This window comes from Canis aureus, chromosome 24, assembly GCF_053574225.1.
Source record: "Canis aureus isolate CA01 chromosome 24, VMU_Caureus_v.1.0, whole genome shotgun sequence".
In the NCBI taxonomy this organism is placed as follows: domain Eukaryota; kingdom Metazoa; phylum Chordata; class Mammalia; order Carnivora; family Canidae; genus Canis; species Canis aureus.
The window spans coordinates 50,640,417-50,659,472 of NC_135634.1; the positions used below are offsets into that span (position 1 = coordinate 50,640,417).

The 19,056-nt window shown below is 54.2% G+C and overlaps 1 protein-coding gene and 1 long non-coding RNA gene across 6 annotated transcripts in view; one reads left to right on the forward strand and one right to left on the reverse strand.

The window, feature by feature from the left end:
* HDAC4 (histone deacetylase 4) overlaps window positions 1-19,056 on the reverse strand; it is a 273,236-nt gene that overhangs the window by 209,514 nt on the left and 44,666 nt on the right. The gene's annotated exons all lie outside the window — the stretch shown is intronic.
* On the forward strand, window positions 179-4,621 carry LOC144296339 (uncharacterized). Its single transcript, XR_013363506.1, has 3 exons — window positions 179-733; window positions 4,096-4,222; window positions 4,312-4,621. It is a non-coding gene; the product is annotated as an uncharacterized LOC144296339 (long non-coding RNA).

The window sequence follows — 19,056 nt, forward strand, 5'->3', positions numbered from 1 at the left end:
TGGGGGTTCCTCCTATGCAGGGAACAGAGGAAAGCTTTCCCATTGCAACTCAAGAGCCAGAAGCAGAGAAGAAGGGGAAGGGGAAGGGGAAGGGGAGGGGGAAGGGAGGGGGAGGGAGAGGGAGAGGAAGAAATTGGTAAACGTGAACCATGCCGGGGTGGGGTCGGGGGCGTGCTTTTACATGGCAAAGGAGCACTACAAAGATTTCAAAATCCAGTGGACAGATTAGGGGAAAGTATTTGCAATCTACCTCCCAGATAAAGTCTAAAATTCCTCATGTATTAAAAGTGCTTAAAAATTGTGGGAACGATGACCAGAATCCAGATAGAAAAACAGGCCAAAGGCATCGGGAGAGAAAGAGGCCTTCACACGGACATTCCGTTCCTTATCTGTCAGATTGGCAAGAAGTAACACCCTTTGCTCTGCAAACCGCGTGGGAAGAGGCGCAGCGGGCGGGGGCACGGGACTGCAAACCGGCGCAGGCTTCCTACGGGCACGTTGTGCAAAATCGAACCCAAGGATGCGTCTGCTCATCTTCCGTAGACATCCGCCCGCAGGGGCAGCCTGGGGGTGCAGGTCCAGCGGAGGCAGCACGTGCGCACACGCTCGTTCCCGGGCAGTGCAGGCGGGGGCTCCGTGGGGGGGCGGCAGGGCTCCGGGGCCGCTCCGGTGTGCGACAGCGCGTGCAAGAGCGCTACCTGTGATGCTCCTCGGGTGCAACACGGAATCCAAAGTAACGTACGTGTGTTTGCTCTTCTCTCCTTCAGGGCGGAGCTGGGGGCAGGCGGCCCCGGGGGAAGCCGGGCCACGCGGGGGCCCCACGCCTCTCGGTCCCGTTTCTCACCCACCACTGGCTGCAGGGACGGCACGGCACTCCCGTCTCACACACTCAGAAAGTGAAAATAAATAAAATAAAAAGGTATGAAGAGAGGGAAAAACTGAAATGCAAACAAACAAATGAACCAAACCACATCTGAAGTGAGTAACACAACCGCGGAGGCCAGGACGGGGCGCGACGAGCGACCCACGCAGCTCGGAGACGCAGGGCTCGGGCCGTATTTCACGGCACCCGCTGAACAAACACCCGACTCGGTGAGCGCCTTGCTCTCCCCTGGAGGCACAGATTGAGGAATTCTTTCGGAGCCTGTTCTGGGATTAAATCAGCAAGTACCGAGATTAGGGAAACAGGGAGGGAGGGTTCTCACTGTGGGAGGAGGGGTGACACTACGGGAAAGAGGGGGTCACCGGGCCTTGTGGAGCCACACTGGAGGTAGAAGTGGTGGCCTTGGCTCTGCAGGTCACGGGACCCACCTGGGGGGAGAGTGTGCGTGGGCTCCATGGGTCATGGGGACCCACATGGGTGGGAGGGTATGTGTGTGTGCGTGGGCTCTGCGGGTCACAGGGACCTACCTGGGGAGAGGGTGTGCGTGTGCGTGGGCTCTGCGGGTCACAGGGACCCACCTGGGGAGAGGGTGTGCGTGTGCGTGGGCTCTGCGGGTCACAGGGACCCACCTGGGGAGAGGGTGTGCGTGTACGTGGGCTCTGCGGGTCACAGGGACCCACCTGGGGAGAGGGTGTGCGTGTGCGTGGGCTCTGCGGGTCACAGGGACCCACCTGGGGAGAGGGTGTGCGTGTGCGTGGGCTCTGCGGGTCACGGGGACCCACCTGGGTGGGAGGCCGTGCGTGGGTGTCCCTGCACGCGTGTCCACCTGCCAGCGTGGCCTGCTCACAGCCAGGGACGAGGTCGGCACAGCCTGCGGGCAGAGCTGGCTTTCCAAATGCTGGTCCTGAGAACAGAACTTGACAAAGACCCAGGGGAGGGCAGGGAAGGCCCACGGGAGGCCCGACTACTGTCCTGCATCGTGGAGAGCAGTGCGGGGCGCCAGTGCGCGGGGACCCGCGGGAGGGGCCGGCATGAAGGGGCCGCCATCGGGCAAGCTTGGACCCTGTGGGCACCAGAACAAATCATGTTAAGGAAGAATCAACCCGGCTAATAAAATAAGAATCCATGGCTCCAAACTACTTTAGATAAATAAACAGATAAGAAATAAATGAAGAAGAGAGGGAAGTTCTCAGTAGGAGAAAGCCAACCGCTGCACGAGGTGACAACTCGGCCACCGTCGCCACCACACCCGTGGCTGCTGAACCCGGGGCCACCGCCGTCACCCAGGGCGCTGAAGCCAGAGGTCAGGGCTTGGGGAGCAACACGGCATCTGCACCTCCCACAGCATCTGCCACAAGATTCTTATCGACGAAAAAGGAAAGGCTGACTCTCCAGGGAAGCCCGGCAGCAGCACCTTACCCCAGTGGTCGGGTCAGCACCCCCAGGAACGGGACGCCGGCCACCTGGAACCCGGCACAGGACGCGCAGAGAACAGAGCATCGCTGTGGTGGCTCCAGCCCTGGGGGCGTCACCGCACTCCGATCATGGACACTGCAACATCCCATGCTCGCTACAGCACGGCTGTCTGCATCTTCCAGAAGGTCCATGTCACGAAACATACAGAAGACCAAGAAGCTGGTCCGGAGGAGCCGAGGGGCCAAGGTTTTCTCCAGATGTAAGGCTTTATGAGGACAGCTGGCAAAATCGGATGAAAGCCTAGGATTTTATGACGCTGCTGCACCGCTGGTGGTTTTCTGAGTCTGATCACCGCACCGCAGAGCTGCTGAGAGGCCGTCCTTGTTTCGGGGTCATACGTACTGGACGACATGGGGCAGAGAGCACCCAGACCAACTTCCAAACGGTTCCCAAAAAAGTTATCTGTATAAATAAACATCTATAGCAAATCTTTGCACTATTCCTGTAACTTTCCCGTAAGTCCGAGATCACAGCACAAGTGGAAGTGAAGAGGAAAACCAGGAAGGGAAAGGATCGGCCGTGCACACGCTGAGCGGAGTACACGCCGGAGCAGCTGCGTGGGACACACCAGCACGGCCACGCAGAGCCCACGCCGCTCGCCCCGACCCTGAGCCCCCTCCCCGCTGGGGCAGGGCGAGGCGGCCCGAGGACGCACGCGGGATGCTCACCCGGCACGTGTGACGGCGGCTGCAAACAAGCTTCCACGGGAAAATGAACTCACTGTGAACATTCAGAACGCGGATTATTGAGAACAGTCATCAACAGCTACACGCACACGGAGGAGCCCAACACACGGGATGCCCTCCTCCATGTGTGGTCCACGACCTCGCAAAACTAGAATCGTAGTGCGAGGAACGCGTTCGCGTGTAGGTTTTAAAGGCTGGGGAAGGATGAGTGAGCACGTCAGGGTTCTGAGCACACCTGCCTCTGGGGGCCGCGGGGACCCTGTGCCCCCTCTACTCTCCTTCCTGAAAGGGGGCCCACAGGGCCTAATGGTGACGGGGTAAAACTCTTCAGGATCACAGTGAAAATTAACTGTGCGGGGAAACATCCAAAGAGAATGACAAAGTGGCTACGACAATGGCCGCTCACCACAAACACTGATCGTGGGCAGAGCAGCCACCAGTAGCCTCTGCCGGCGACACGGCCGGGTCCCCACGTGCGCAGAAGTGGGGTCGTCGGCGACGCTTCTGTCATCGCACGTCTGGAGGTTCCTATCACCAAAACCATCTACCAGTTCTTGGGCTTTTCTGATAATTAGTGGCAAATATGAAACAGGTGGATTGTCGTCAGGGAGTCCTTTCGGCCTGAGTGAACCTATTTTGGCTTTGCACACCCTACGGACATGGCCCGCATGGCAAGCGACACCCGGGGAGGTGCCAGGTCCCCTGTCCACGTGAGCACGAGGCCTCCAGGGCTTCCCAGCCGTGGAAAGCTGACTTCCACTTTCTCTCATCTCTAACCTATTCAGAAAAAACTATATACTTCCTCCCATTTGGGGGATTTTTTAAAATTATGAACATTGGAGGACTTATTACTCTGGTATTCTTCCCAAGCATTCTCCTGTACCCATGTGAACTCTGTAGTTTCCCTGCAGTGACATCTGCGCCATAACCCTCGGTGTCAGCCATATACTGCGGTCTCGCCTTCCTCCCCCGCCGTTCTGCACAGGGCCTACAGACCCGTTCAGAAGTAAAAATTACTTATAACCTTGGTTTTCTTGTTGTTTCCAACAGGTTCTAGAATTAGGGCACTTCCATCACATAAAAAAGGGTGACGCTTGCAGAAGCTCAGAAGCCATCTCCAAGAGAGCCGACACGGGGTGAACTTTGAGAAGATACAGAGGGGTCCCTTAGGGAGCAGGTAATTCTAGGAAACATTCAGCTGGGACCAACAAGTCCCAGGTCCATACTAGTTTCTCTTACTGACAACCGGCTCATGTTGCTTCTTAGCAGGGAAAGGATGCTGCTCCTCTGCGTCGGGTGTAGACGTCGGATACGCCGCGTGCTCTGGCGCACGGCTGACGGCGGCCAGCTGACCGCGGCTAAGCGCTGAGACCCTTCCTTCTGGGTGACCTCCTTCTAGGTCACTCCCCATCCTAGTGGTGCGGAGGCCCACCTGTGTGCACTGTGCACAGGTCCCTCCCGGCTGATGGCGCTGTGGGCCCCAGGACCCCTTCATCTGGGCGTGCGCGGTGCAGGGCGGCAACAGTGTGGGCGCCTTTGTGGCAAAAATAAAAGTGTTCATTTATCGAGAAAGTTTCTACCTCAACTTCCTATTGGATGTGTTTTCTTCTTTGCTCTTAGACCTCTCTTGGCTCTTCTATTTGTTTGCTTTACTACTCGGCACTTCTAACGCTGTCATCATTTATTCTCCGAGTGACCGTGTTTATTGGGCAGTTTGGGTTCAGAAGAAGCATTTGAAAGAGCCACATTTACTACGGTCTTTCCTGAAGTCTGCCTTTGTGCAAATTGACAAACATTAAAGGAGAACAAAAATCCTAGTAAATTCCTTCATCATCAGCTACATATGTATTTGTGTAATAAACCTTAACAATATATAACTAAATGTAAGATAAATAATACGGGGGGGGGGGGGGATCCCTGGGTGGTGCAGCGGTTTGGCGCCTGCCTTTGGCCCAGGGCGCGATCCTGGAGTCCCGGAATCGAGTCCCCCGTCAGGCTCCCGGCATGGAGCCTGCTTCTCCCTCCTCCTGTGTCTCTGTCTCTCTCTCTCTCTCTCACTATGTCTATCATAAAATAAATAAATAAATCTTTAAAAAAAAAGAAGATCAATAATACAGGGATATAGGACAATCACTTTGAATAGCTGTAACTCCTGCCCAGCGGTGCTCATGGGCCCGAGGCGGGGTGATTGCATCTGTCGTCCCTGAGGCCCACCTGAGCACCAGGTGGGACCACAGAGAGGCCCAGACCTCTAGGTCCGGAGCACCGCCCCACACAGGTGCACACCCCCCCATACACACCCACACAGGAGCAACACTTGCCCTTGCCAGCACACTGCTCCTCCTCGCCTCCTCAGGCCTCAGGGTCAGAACACCAAGGACAAAGTAATTTTAAGTGCTTTTAAAAAATATAAGCCGATCAACACCAGCTGGCTTAGAACAGCAGTTCTCATAGTTTTTAGGCTCAGAGCCCCTCCATCCTCTTTAAAACTATGAGCACCCAAAGGGCTTGTTTATGTGGCTATACATATCGATATTTGCCACATTACAAGTTAAAACCGAGATTTTTTTTCAATGTTCATTTAATTCATTTGAAAATGACCATGTCACTGAATGTTAATGGAAATTATATATTTTTATGAAAAAAATAGGTGTCTTTTCCAAACACAAAACAAGTAGTGAGCAGAGTGGCATGGTTTGCAAGCCTCTGTGGGATCTGGCTTGGGGGAAGTCAGCGGGACTGTCACATGGGCTTGGAGCATCGTCTGTTGGGATGGGGGGGGCGGGGTTCGGGTGGAAGGGACAAAGGCAGCCCACTTCACAGAGTCGGGGCTGGAGGGCGGGCGCAGTCCCAGCCGGCGGGGCCTGCAGGCTTCCTGGTTTGGCGGCACGTGGGAGCGTGGCCGTGACCCCCACCCCAGCGAGCTCCGTGCACCTGGCTGCATCAGGGGCCACCCTGCGAGGGTTCCTGACCCCGCCCGGGCCCACGACATCGGGACCTGGTGGCGTGGAAAGCAGCGAGCTCTCCTGGAGGCTGACGCGTGCCATTAGACACTATGGGTGGAAGGGGGGTGCACGGCTCCCAAATCCCTGTTCCCACTTGCGAGCTGAAATGTCATCGCTGGCAACACACACTGTCAGCTGTTTTCCTTAAAGTGACAGCCGAGCTTCATTTTTAAGAAATTATCTGGCAGGTGGCCAAGCCTGAACACCCACAGTTTACCCATCAGTTATCCTCCCAAGTACAGATGGTGTCCCACGGAAGAAGGGCCCGTTCGGCGGGCCACCCGGCCACCACACAGCTCTCCCGGGGGCGCCGCCACACCAGCCGGTGGCACAAGGGCCCGCCTCGTCACGCAGGGCACCAAACAGACCAGCACCTCCCGGGCAGAGGCCTACGTGCTCCCTAAAAGTGACGACTGTCCTGCCTCACCAAGAACATCCTAAGTGAAACCGCTCCCTCTGTGCCCACGCCGGGCAGTGACGAACCTCACGAGCAGGGGCCCCACGCCTGCCGGGGCACCAGCAGCTTTGCCCATGGCACGCCCACCCACCGGGAGAAATGTCAGCCACATCTCATACTTTCATCAGTACAGCCTTGACCTCACAGACCACGGGGGCCGTGGGGGCGCCGGGGCCTCGCAGCCACACCCCAGCACCAGGCATCAGGGGAAAAGCCCAGTGAAGCAGAACACACACTCTGAAAGGAAACACTAGGAGTCTCGGGATGAGGCTAAAAGCAGCTCACACTTGCTAAAGTAGAAGAATCTGCTTACGAGGAAATGGGGTTTTGCACCCACTACCACCCACGCGGGTACTGGGTCAAGAGCCAGCAGATCTCCTTTTTCACAGTTCTTCACTCAAGTCACTGCACACGGTCTGTGGCAGAGCCCAGCTCTGGGTCCTGCTGCAGGATGCGCCCCCCAGCCTCTCTGCCATCTGTGGGAAGAAGCCCCCACCGCCTCCAGGCCCCACGGGCCCAGCTCGCAGCCGCTCAGGACACATGCCCCTCTCCTGTCCACCTGCAGCCGGCCAGCCCCACCCCCAGCCCAACCCATCTGCCTCTCACCTGGAATCCTGGAGGCGGGCACCCAAGAGCCTGATCATGAACACTTAGGTGTCACTACCCTGGGCAAAATCCCTCAAAGCCATCCTCAAACCTAGAATCAACCACACTGCTGGATGGGTCATGCACTTCCCCAGTACACCCTCTGGGCCCCACCCTGCTCACTGGGACCAGCGTCACCTGAAACCACCCTGGATGTGCTAAGTTCTGAGGCAGGGGAGCACGAAGTGCCTACCAGGACCCCCTGAGCAAGTGACCTCCTTCCTCTAGGCCTCTGCTTTCTCATCTCTACATGGGGATGCCCGCGGGATCATAAACCTACTTCTAGGCTCTTGCAAGAATTAAATCTGCAAATACGTAGAAAGCGCTTAGAAAAAGTGCCAGTTACATCATAGGCTCACCCAACGTTAGCCATTTTTACTATTATATAGTAATTTACTTGTCTACTGCGTGATGCCCCAGGAGCACCGAGGGACACTGGAGATCCCGGCGCTTAGAGCAGCCTGGCACAGGGGACAGGCTCAATCAGCGCCCCTCGACGCCGTGAGTGAGGTGGGACAGCGGCACAGGGAAGCTCTGGGACATTTGTGGAATTTCCGTCTGCCCTGCTGCACGGCCACTAGGCACCGGGCCAGTCTCCGAGCACGCAGGACGGCCGGGGCCGGGAGCTGTCGCTGCGGGCCTCGCCTCCCGTCCGCCGGTGAAGGCGCCCTGCAGACCGGCTGCCGCTGGGCATCGGAGCGGCGTCCTCACAACCGGCCATGGCTGCACGGCTCCACCAGCTGAGGGCCAGCCTGGTGCCACGTGCCCCCCTGCGTGCGCCACCCCATCCCAGCAATGCTATTTCTAGGCCGTTTGCCTGAGAAAACGAGAATAAAAGCAAGCAGCCCCAAATTCAAAGACATAGATCTAAGAATGTCCCGCGGAAGTGTCATTTACTAGAGAATAAAACCCTGAAGTCCCACCAGAAGAGGACCTTTAGGGGCAGAAGGAGTACGCGGCGACCACGAGCACCCCTGGTTCTACGGGGCGCACGACAGGTGCAGACACACGTGTGCGCGCCGATGCCCAGAATCCGTGCGAGGCGGAACGTGTGAGTCTCCCCACAACGCGTCCCTCAGCCGCCTGTGAGCCGCTGCGGACACGAGGGTGTTTTCTTTCCTTTCCCAAGTCTTTCACGACTGTGTGAATTTGAGACGACGACCTGAGCTTTTAAAACCAGGGAGAGGAAAGTATCTTCCTGTTGATTAAATAAACTGCTCTCAGGAACACAGTCAGTGAAGCTGGCCACCCTACGCGAGCCCGCTCCGTGAAGAGCCGCGTCCGGGGGCTGTGTCACCTCTGTGTCGGGTCCCCCCGCCCGCCCCGAGCCCGGACCGCAGCCACAGGCACGCCGCGTGGGGACGGCGGGCCCCACACCCACGGGCCTCGGCGGCCGAGAGGTGCCCGCCTCCCGCGTGGGCACAAGGATCACCAAGCTCTCGGTTTCTACAAAGCTACTGAAACGTTCAACTTCCGAGAAATAGTGCCGTTTTCAACATGAAATACAGGCTCCGTAGCTTCCCTGTCACGTAAGCTACAAGAAGCGCGTCTGGAGGAGGACACGCACACCGCGCGGGCAGCTTCGAAGCCGTGACAAAGGCCGCTGTGACTTCTGAAGTGCTAAGCATCAGCGTGGATGAAGGTGCGACACTGGCAGCTACGGGGAAGCACAGAAGAGCCGTAACACAACCACAGGCAACAGGGTATCTGAGCAAACACAAAGCCCTGGGCCGATCCTGGCGTGGACACCCTCCCGCCCCGGGCCACGCGAGGCCGAGAGACCCGGCCGGAGGCGTCCCGCCAGAAAAGCACCTCCCCACCACTCAGCGCTGCGGGCCCACACCCTGCGCTCCAGAGACAGAGAAGCTGCTAGCACAATAGCAGCCTGGGTCTTATTTAAGTACGAGAACAGCGATATTTAAATAAAATGAATAAATCCCGTAATAGTGAAGTTCCCTGTGCAGCCCACGGCCCTCGGGATTTGCCCTGGCAGGTGCTGGGCCCAACCCAGGTGTCTGTGACGTGCCAGCAGCGCTCCCCCAGGCAGTAGCTCACCTGTGACTGTACAGTGGCCACCGTGCCCTGGGTCCCCGGGAAGACCCCTACCCATCAGGGCCCGTGCAGGCAAGCGGAGAGAGTGGTCTGCAGAGGCCACCGCACGCGGGGCAATGGCCAACGGCCGGCATCACCAGGGAGCCTGCGCTGAACTCCGCCTGCCTTCCGTAGCAAGCCATGGAGGCCCCCCTCAAATCTCCAGCCCTGCAGAGGTGGGCAACACCGGGAGGGGGTGGATACGGCGGCAGGGACCAGAGCTGGACGGGGAGGGGCTGTAAACGTGGGTGAAAGATCTGAGCAGACACGGACCTGGGTGCAGCTCAGCATGCTTCCACGGAAAACAAAAAAGCCTCCAGAACTTTAAAAGCCAGCCAGGTCCTCCTCAACAGTGGAGCTGGGACCACCGGATCCACAGGCAAAGTGTGAAGTCGGACCTCCACTCCCTCACGCCGCAAGCAAATATTACCTCAGGGTACGCTGATGAGCTAAATATAAGAACTAAAATCATAAAACGGGAGAAATTCGTGACCTTGGATTTGGCAAAACATGCGCAGATGTGATACCAAAACACACGAGCAACAGGAGAGAAACGGACAAAGGGGACCTCATCAAGACGGAAAATGTTGTGTTCAGGAAGAGGCATTGCAGAGTGAAAAGAGCCCCCAGAATGGGAGGAAATATTTGCAAAGCAAATCTCCAGAGTACAAATATATCCCACAACTCAGCAACAAAATAACAATTGCAAAATGCACAAAAGACTTGAACAGACATTCCTTCAAAGAAGCTGTGCACACGCCCAACAGGCACATGAAAAGACACTCGATTCATCGGACATCAGGGAAAACGAAGGTCAAAACCACAATCAGATACACTCCGCGTCATCGGAAGGGCAGGCGAGCGTTAAAGAGAAAAAGCTAAAGCAGGTAGAGAGAAAATGAAGCCCTCCCGTGCCGCTGGGGGAGAATGTAGAATGGTGCAGTCGCCGTGGAAAACAACGGAGTGGTTTTCCCAAAGTTAAACCTAGAATGACCATCCTGCAATTCTATCCCAGATATACACCCCGAGATCTGAGAGCAGAGGCCCCACACCCACGCCGGCACGTCCATGTTCTCAGCGGCATGAGTCAAAAGAGCCAAAAAGTGCAAACCACCCACAGGTCCATCCCCGGGGGAATGGATAAGCAAAACGCGGTCCATCCACGCGGCGGAATATCATCCAGCCTTAAGAAGGAGAGGCATTCCGACGCGTGCCACATCGGGGACAAACCCTGACAACACTGTGCCAGATGAGCGAAGCCAGAGACGAAGCACACATCCTCTGACTCCACCTGCGAGAGCCCCTGGAAAAGACAAATTCACAGACACGGGATGGAAGCTGAGGTTTCTCGGGGCTGGGGCTGGGGGCGGGTAGGGACTCCGTGTTCAGCGGGCGCAGAGTTTCCATCTGGGAAGACAAGGAAGCTCGGGAGATGGACGGTGCTGGTGGCTGCACAACAGTGTGAATGTACTTAAATGCCACGGAACCGTCCACTTGAAGAATAGCTAAAATGGTCGGTTTTATGTTATTTATATCTCACGACAACAACAAAGAAGCATTGTGAGCAAAGAAGTTGGGCTATCTGTTGGTAAACAGACTACAGTGATACCCAAGCATCAAAAGAGAATAAGGGACCCTTTATTAAGGGATACAGAATAATCTTCAAGAAGTAACAAATGAAAAGCACAAAGGGTTGAGAAAAAGCAACAGATGACAGTGTTTTTTGAGACCTGGATGACTTACCCAGGAGCTCCTGGGCCTTTCCGTGGAGCATCCCTGCGAAGCAGCAGCTTGCTGGCTCTCCCTCCTGCAGGGCCACCGCACAACCCCTGGGGGCCCGCCCTCCCAACGGCGACGTGGGGCAGGTGAGCGCTCCACACGCTGGCGCCGATCACAGAGAAGACACACCCCGGTCATGTTCCTGAAGAGAAGCGCAAGGCCAACCCCTAGACTCCACCTCACAGGCCCTGTGGGTTCGAGCGCAGATACAAAGGACAGGGGCGACCACATCACTCACCGAGGGTCCCTAGCGATCTGCACCTGTTTCTGGAAAACACCACACTCTGTAACGATTAACTAACCTAACGGCCTTCCCAAACAAATGTTTCAGAACCTGTGATGTGCAGAACCCCAAGGAAGCCACAGGAGCCTGCGCTCAGACGTGCAGGGCCAGCGCTAGCTCTGCCCTCCCCAGGCGCCCGTTTCTTCAAGCACATGGCTCAGCCTCACTGTCCCCGTCCGGAACAGCAGTAGCACGTGTCCCACTTACATGAGCTAATGGCATAAGTGAGGCACGCTTGGGCCTCATGAGCATCCTCTCCTTCCAGGGGCCCAGGGGATACAGCGGAGAAGAGGTGTGGCCCTGCCGTCCTGCACACAGTAGAATATGCAGTGGGTTCAGGACACCTGCTCTCTGGTCTGCTCTCCCGGGCCCAGGTGCTCAGGGAGCAAGGCTCGGCCCTTGGCTGCTCAACCAGAATAGGGCAGGCTCTTCTCGATTTTACACAAAAGTCAATATTATCAACACCCCGGATCTGCTTATCATTTATGATTCTTCCTTAAAATTAGGGTCCTTACCACAGCTTCTGTGCACAGGCTAAACACAAGAAGAAACCAAAGATCCTGACATCAGACAGTCGGCTCAGCTCCCTGGCCGGACACGGACTTGGTCGAGGGCCGCCGTTCTACGGGCCCTGGACACAACTCCCCGAAGTGTGCCCCCTGCCCTGCAGGAGACCCACCGGCCAAGTCCCACCCAGGTCCTGACCCGTCCTGCTTCTGCTAGCGAGCAGCCCCAGACAGCTGTGCACCGCCCAGTCAGGGCCTGGCCTGGCAGCGACCGCCCCAGGGCCCGATGGCCGTCATCTCCCCTCCTGGAGGTCAGTGCAGGTCCATCCCAGGCCCCGTCCACCACGCGCCCCTCAGCAGCAGCCCGCTGCGGCCTCCCGGGGCCGTCCTCTTGCATGCCCACTGGGAATGCGAGCCCCTTGAAGACACCCAGGAAGCCACGACGTTGGCCTCGTCACCTGCAGCAGGGCCCCGGCACCATGGCCAAGTGCCTAAACCGCCCGTGGGAAAACCCTTCTGCAGGGATGTCTGTTTCGGCCAGAGCACATAACTAGTAAACTGAGGCCAGTGGGGGCTGCAGTCGCTCGTTTCTGGCCTCTTCTATGAGCCTGGCAGAGCCGGGGAGGCTGCCTCAGCTGAACAGGCTCCCACAGAAACGGCCGGGGCCGCACACTGCCCAGCAGCCCCCCGACGCTGTCCCGTGCCGCCCGAGCGCCCAGACGGCGGGGCCAGGCCGCACACCCCCCCGGGCTCCCAGAGGCTGAAATAACCTTCGGAAATAACCTTTCCAAAGGTGACAGAGACCCGCTGCAAGAAGGCAAATATTCCCCACCAAGAACACACGGCTCAGCGACGCAGGTAACGGGAGGAAGCGACACAGCCGTGTGGGTAAATGAATGCCACCTGCGGGCGCCGTCCCCCGGGCCGCCGACAGGCCGTGCACCGGGCCCGCCCCCCGCCTCGGACGTGGGGGCCCCTGCACCGGCGCTGGGCGCCTTGATCTCGGGCGCCGGGCCTGCAGCTCGCCGGGCCAGCGTCAGGAGCCGCGGGCCGGCTCGCTGTTTATGTCTGCTGCAGCCGGCGGAGCGCTGGTGACGACTCACTGACGCAAGAGCTCCCGACCCACATGCCAGGAATTAATCAGGGGAAGAGGAATTCTTTTTAAGAAACCACTTGGCGGCCACTGCCCTGCCTGAAAGGCTGAGTGTAAGCTGAGCTCTTCCTCCAGGCCCGGGCCGCCAGGGAGCAGCAGCACACCCACCCGGGACCCGGGCCACAGGGTCGGGCAGGCAGAGCAGGCCGGCAGGGAAATCCGGGGCCCCGGAACCCCAGGACCCCGGGACCCCAGGACCGGGGAGAGGAAGTCTTGCGGCAGGGCCTGCCCCCCACACCCTGAACCTCGCTGAACAGAAGGGGCGTGCACCTGCCCTCTCCGGGCCCAGGCCACACTGGAAGGCCTCATTCTCACGGTCAAAGTGGACCACTGCCAGCTGTGTGGACCCTGAGGAGGTTTTCCTACTGGAGGACTGGGCGCCTCCAGTCTCTCTCATCTGTTGCTAAAACCCCTCTCTTAAGAGTTTACAATCACTAATCACCAAAGAGCAAAAAGTTAAAACATACAGGTCTGAGCCCGGTCCCTCGGGTCGGTGCGGCAGGGCTGCCCCGGGGCCAGCTACGTACCCAAAGGGCAGAGGAGCTCCCGCCTGGTCCTGCACACCTTTCCACGCCCAGGGCTCCCCTGCCCACGCTGGCTGTCTGTGCCGCCTGTGGCCCCGGGGCAGCTGCTGCAGGTAGAGACCATCCCCAGGTGGTTATCAGTGGGGAAGGGGTGGCTGATGTGCATGAACAGCCCCACTCAACTCTGCTGTCAGAAACGATGTCACAGTCGTTCTGAAATTTCAAAGTGGAAGGACACAGGTGTTTGTATCTGTCAAAAAGGGCATGAGTCTGACGATGCTGATGATGCTGAAACTTGCCAGACACTCTGGGACCGGTTCTAGGCTTTGGATGGGTCTGGACTCCTGTGATGATGCCAGCGGCTGACATCCTGGGCACAACCGGGCCCTGGGCGACACGCCTGCCTCGTGCAATCCCCACAACAACCTTCGTAGATGAAGCCTCCCGTGCCCTCGTCTTCCAGAGAAGGAAACCAAGCGCAGAGGGAGGGTCTCTGCTCACCTGCAGGGCAGGGGCTGGGGCCAGGCAGTGCTCTTGCAGAGGTGATATGTGGAGAGCACAGGGGAGAAACAGAGACAGGGCACTGTGAATGGCCCTGGGTGGCCCGACTGCAGGTTTTCCTGATCTCGCATCCCCACCTGTCACCCAGCATGCCTTCCATCTAGGAGGATGCGGGGGGGGGGGGGGGGGGTGGCGGAGGGGGGCAGTGGCAGCTACGGAACAGGAGCTCCTGCCATGCCAAGGTTCGCTGGAGTGTCACCCTCGCACTCAGAGAGAATGCGCACAGCTGTGGGTCTCCACGTCCGCAGCACTGCGGTCAGGGAGCACTGTCCCCACTGTGGCTAACGACCCACTGACTCCTAGCTACTCCAGAGAAGCTCCCATGTCATGATGTCATGAGGGCTGCCCCCGCCACCTGAACACTGACAATGGAGTGAGGGAGGTGGGACCGGCTCTGGCTGTGGCACCTCCCAGACCACAGGTGGGAGCTCAGCTCTAGGGGTTCCTGTTGCCTGGACGGAGACACCCCAAGCACGACAAGGGGGTCCACAGCCCATGCTCCAAAGGGCACCCTGAGTCCGGAGAGGAGACACTGTGGCTGATCACCTGCAGCAAGTGACAGCTGTGTGGCCTGCCTCGTTTCAAAGGCCTGAACGAGGACTACGGGTGAGCGCTGCCGGCTGCCTGGAAACAGGCCTCGGGGCCCAGCTCGAGCATCCGGAGCTGCAGAAGGCCACAGGGAGTGGTGCAGCCAAGCAGGAGCGCCTGAGTGCCACCCTCCGTGACCACCATCCCCTCCCCCGGCTCCAACATCTACTCTCCATCACCAAGGGGAAACAGACCGCCATTAACCCTGGGGAGTGGCGCGTGTTTACAAGTCAGCCAGCCTTCACACTGTGTTTGTTTTGTTATCTCTAAGGAGGACGCGGATTCCAGAAAACTATCTTACTGCAATGCTCAGATGGTCTTCTGGTCATAAGGCCTCACCTCCTGCAGGGGCGTGGGGGTGGGGGTGGGGAACTGGCCTCCTTAAAAGTAATCAATCTGTAATTCAATTTGTAAATAAAATTTTATTTATTTGTAAATCATTTAAATTAGCACTCATGAATAAAATGTACTTCTAAATGCAACAGACCAAACAAGGTATTTATAACCTAATCACATTATATGAAATGCATGAGTTACAAAACAGAAAAGGTAAATTTTAATGTGGAAAAAATCCCCCTCCAAAGCGTACACCCCCCACCCCATCAAAAATAAAATCTTTAAAAAAGAGGCGCTGTCTTACACTCCTACCCCCAAGGATAAAAATGTGCCGGCCTGTGGCTTACTTCCAAACGTTCTGGCCTTGGCTTCCACTTGAACGTGAGGATCACAGAATCTCAGAGGGGGAAGGAACGAAGATATCATTTAATACAGCCTGCTGGCTCAACCCATGGTGAAAACAAGGCCAAGAGAGACCAAGTGGCACCTTCGAGCTCTGCCCTGCCCAGAGGGAAACCCGATGCTGGCATAGTCGTGACATTAAAGGCACGAAGAGTAAAGTCCTACAGATTATTTCTCAACCCAAATCCAAAATGAATTCTTCATTTATATTGGGGGAAAAAAACAACTTGGTAAAACCGAGGTAGGGAGGAGCCAGGCAGGGCAGGCTGGCAGGAAGTACTCCACAAGTGCACCCTGCACTCAGATCTGGGAGATTTTACCATTTATAAGGTGTGACATAAATCACCTCATAAAATACCTAAATAAAAATGCTATAAGAGCAGCTCAAGGCTGCAGATAAATTTCAGTCACTTTAAAATATGCCCAGTAGTTATCTCACTGCAACATAAAGATCAATACAAGCCCGCATTCACCTGGAAACTTAAGTAAGAATGAACATGGATTAGGGCAGACAAACCACTGATCACAACACTGGGACCAAAAAAAAAAAAAAAAAAAAACAACACTGGGAGCGTGCTACCGACATGGACAGGTAAACCTCACCTCTGCCCTGGCACAGCAGACCAGCTGCTATCACACTAACCCTCGGCCGAGGCCTAAGAGGCCTGGCTGACATACAGGATGCAGGCAAGCACCACGGCGGCTTCAGTCAGAGAGATGCCGAGGCAGCGAGGACCAGAGGGGCCAAGATGTGAGAGGGAGAGAGTGATGGGAGGGCCAATGTGAGCCCACATCCCCCCAGAGGCGTGTGCTGACATACGAACAGACCACGGGGAAGGAGATGGGGTCAGAGCCTGCCAGGTGGAGGGGTTCCTGTGGACACCTGAGGTCACAGCTAGGGCGCTTGCACATCAAAGGAAGGAGCACCAGGCTGGCCCTCACTGGCACCGAAATCAGACATTTCATAAAAACTGTATTTGGTTATTCCAACAAGAAAGTGTAAAATTCTAAATCTGAACAGACTTAAAATAGCTTCAAAAGATTTAAAAGCAAGGGACAGAACAGGAGGAAGAATACTAACCTGTGATTACAGCAGGGGTTTAAGTACCACTCCCGGCACTGGCAGGAAAAGGAGGCCGCACACCAGTGGAGCTGGGGGCCGACCCCAGAAACAGGGAGCTTGACGCGGCCGACGCCACCGGGAGGACAAGTCTTACCTGGCGCACTCACTGCCCACGTATGTTAATGAGCACAAAATCAACCATATGGTGGCAAAGCAGAACTCAAGGAACTTTTGAAAACTGAAATTATATACAGGAAATCCAGCAACCAAAGTGAAATTAAACTAGAAATCAATAACAAAATTCGCAAACAGGTGAAATGAAGAAATATTTTCTGAAATAACCCCTGGGTCACAGAAGAAATCCAAAAGGAAATGAGATATTATTCTAAGATGAATTACAATGAAAAATGACACACTTGTGCAATCAGACTAAAGCCATACATAGGTTAAAATTATAGCTTTAGGTCTAAGTAGTACAAATGAAGAATGTCTGAAAAAAAGAATTCAATGACCTAAATATTTCACTTCGTAAAAAAAAAAAAAAAAGAGGCAAAGTAAATCCAAAGAATCAAAGGAAGCAATAGCAAGAGCAGAAATTGAGTTTTTTAATCCAATAGAGGTAATCAAGAAAACTAAACACGGCAGCTGAAAAATATTAGCATCCTAAGCAAATGCAGTGAAGAAAAAAAGAGAACAAGTAAACAATATAAAGAACGAAAAAGGAGATGTCCCCTCAAGTCCTACAAACATTGCAAAGATGATGCAAAGGTATTTGAATAATTTTATATCAATACATTTGAAAGTTTAGATGGAATGAAAAAAATTCCAAGGAAAAACCAAACACATTAAAACTGACACAAGAGGGGTTGTGATCTCAGGGTCCTGGGATTGAGCCCCATGTCAAGCTCCCTGCTCAGTAGGGGGATCTGCTTAATATGCTCTTCTCTCTCTGCCCCTCCCCCAACCAACACACTCTTTCTCTCTCTCTCTCTCTAAAACAAATAAAAATCTTTTTTTAAAAAAAAACTGACACAAGAAAAAACAGAGTATCTGAATAGTCCTGCAACTGCTGAGGGTGCAACTTACAAAGAAAACAGGTTCCTGGTCAGAGAAACTATCAAATTCTTCCAAATATCTAAGAAAGAAGTAACATCAATCTTATATAAACTCTTCAAGACAATTCGACAGCGGTCAGCAAGCTATGGCCTGCAGGCAAATACAATCTGTGGCCTGATTTTGTACCATCTGCTAAGAAGGACTGGTTTTTACATTATTAAATGGCTGTTTAAACAAAATTTAAAGAAGAAAAAAAATGCAACAGAAGCCGTATATATGGTCCACAAAGCCTAAAATATTTGCCACCTGACTCTTTAAAGGAAAACGCTGTTCACCCTGGGATTAGGCAAAGAGGAACAAGCTCCCCACGCTTTATGTGGCAGCACTACCTGGATGTCAACACCTGACAAGGCTACCTCAAGAAAAAGAAAAATCACAGGTCAGTCTATTTACAAATCTGGATGAAAGAAAGTACGCCAGATGTAAGCAAGACAAATCCAGTAGTACATAAGAAGAGTAATTACTAAAATCAAGTTGGATTTATTAAGACCTGTGAATCTTAGCATTCAAAAAATCAACAGAAAATTCATTACAAGAGTCAAAGAAAGGAGAAAAATTACGTGCTTAATAGATGCAAAAAAAAAAAAAAAGTCTAATATATTGCCCTAAATCAGATCAAAATGTCATTCTGTAGGCAAAAAAAGGTCAAATATCTGCAACGTAATATGGTCCAACCTGATATTTTAACACCTACTTCTGAGAAAAACTCAGCAATCCTGAGAACAGAAGAGAAATGCATTATATGAGAAAGCCCATTTACACAAACTTACAGCAAATTTCGTACAAAGTGAGGAAATGCTGAGAACTTGTCCCTTGATTTTTTAAGACAGACATGTGCACTATCACCAATTCCGTTTAACATTTGCCTGAAGGCCCTAGACAATGCAATGACACGAAAGAAAGACAAAATGCTTAAAAATGAGCAAAGAATGAAACATTCAGTATCTATAGACAGTAGACCTAAAAAGCCCAAAAGAACCTTCAGATAACCCAGTTCAATACAAAGCAAAGCTTGCAAGTGGTCTACAGACAGGTGGCTTACAAAAATTTATTACATTTCTAAATACAAATCCACAAACAAAATTTGAAAAACAAAGCAGCATCAAAAAAAAAAAAAAAAAAAACAAGTAGAAATAAATCTAACAAAAGAAACGAAAGACCTCTATGCTGGAAACTACAAAATGGGACCAAAGATATTAAAGAAGACCCAAATAAATGAAAAGATACATCAGCTTCAAGGACTAGAAGATTCAAAACAAACTGCTCTTAAGGCCAATCAATATTATCCCAAAGGAGATCCCAGCAGGTATTCTGCTGACATTGAAAAGCTGATTTTAGGTCATAAGGAAATGCAGAAGGTTCAGAAGAACCAAGACAAGCTTCCAACCGGTCAGAAGTTGGAAGAGCCACATGACCAGACACGAGGCCTAATTGCAAAGCTACGGTTAGTAAGACAATGCTGGCCAGCACACATATGGACAAACAGACCAACGGACCAGAAC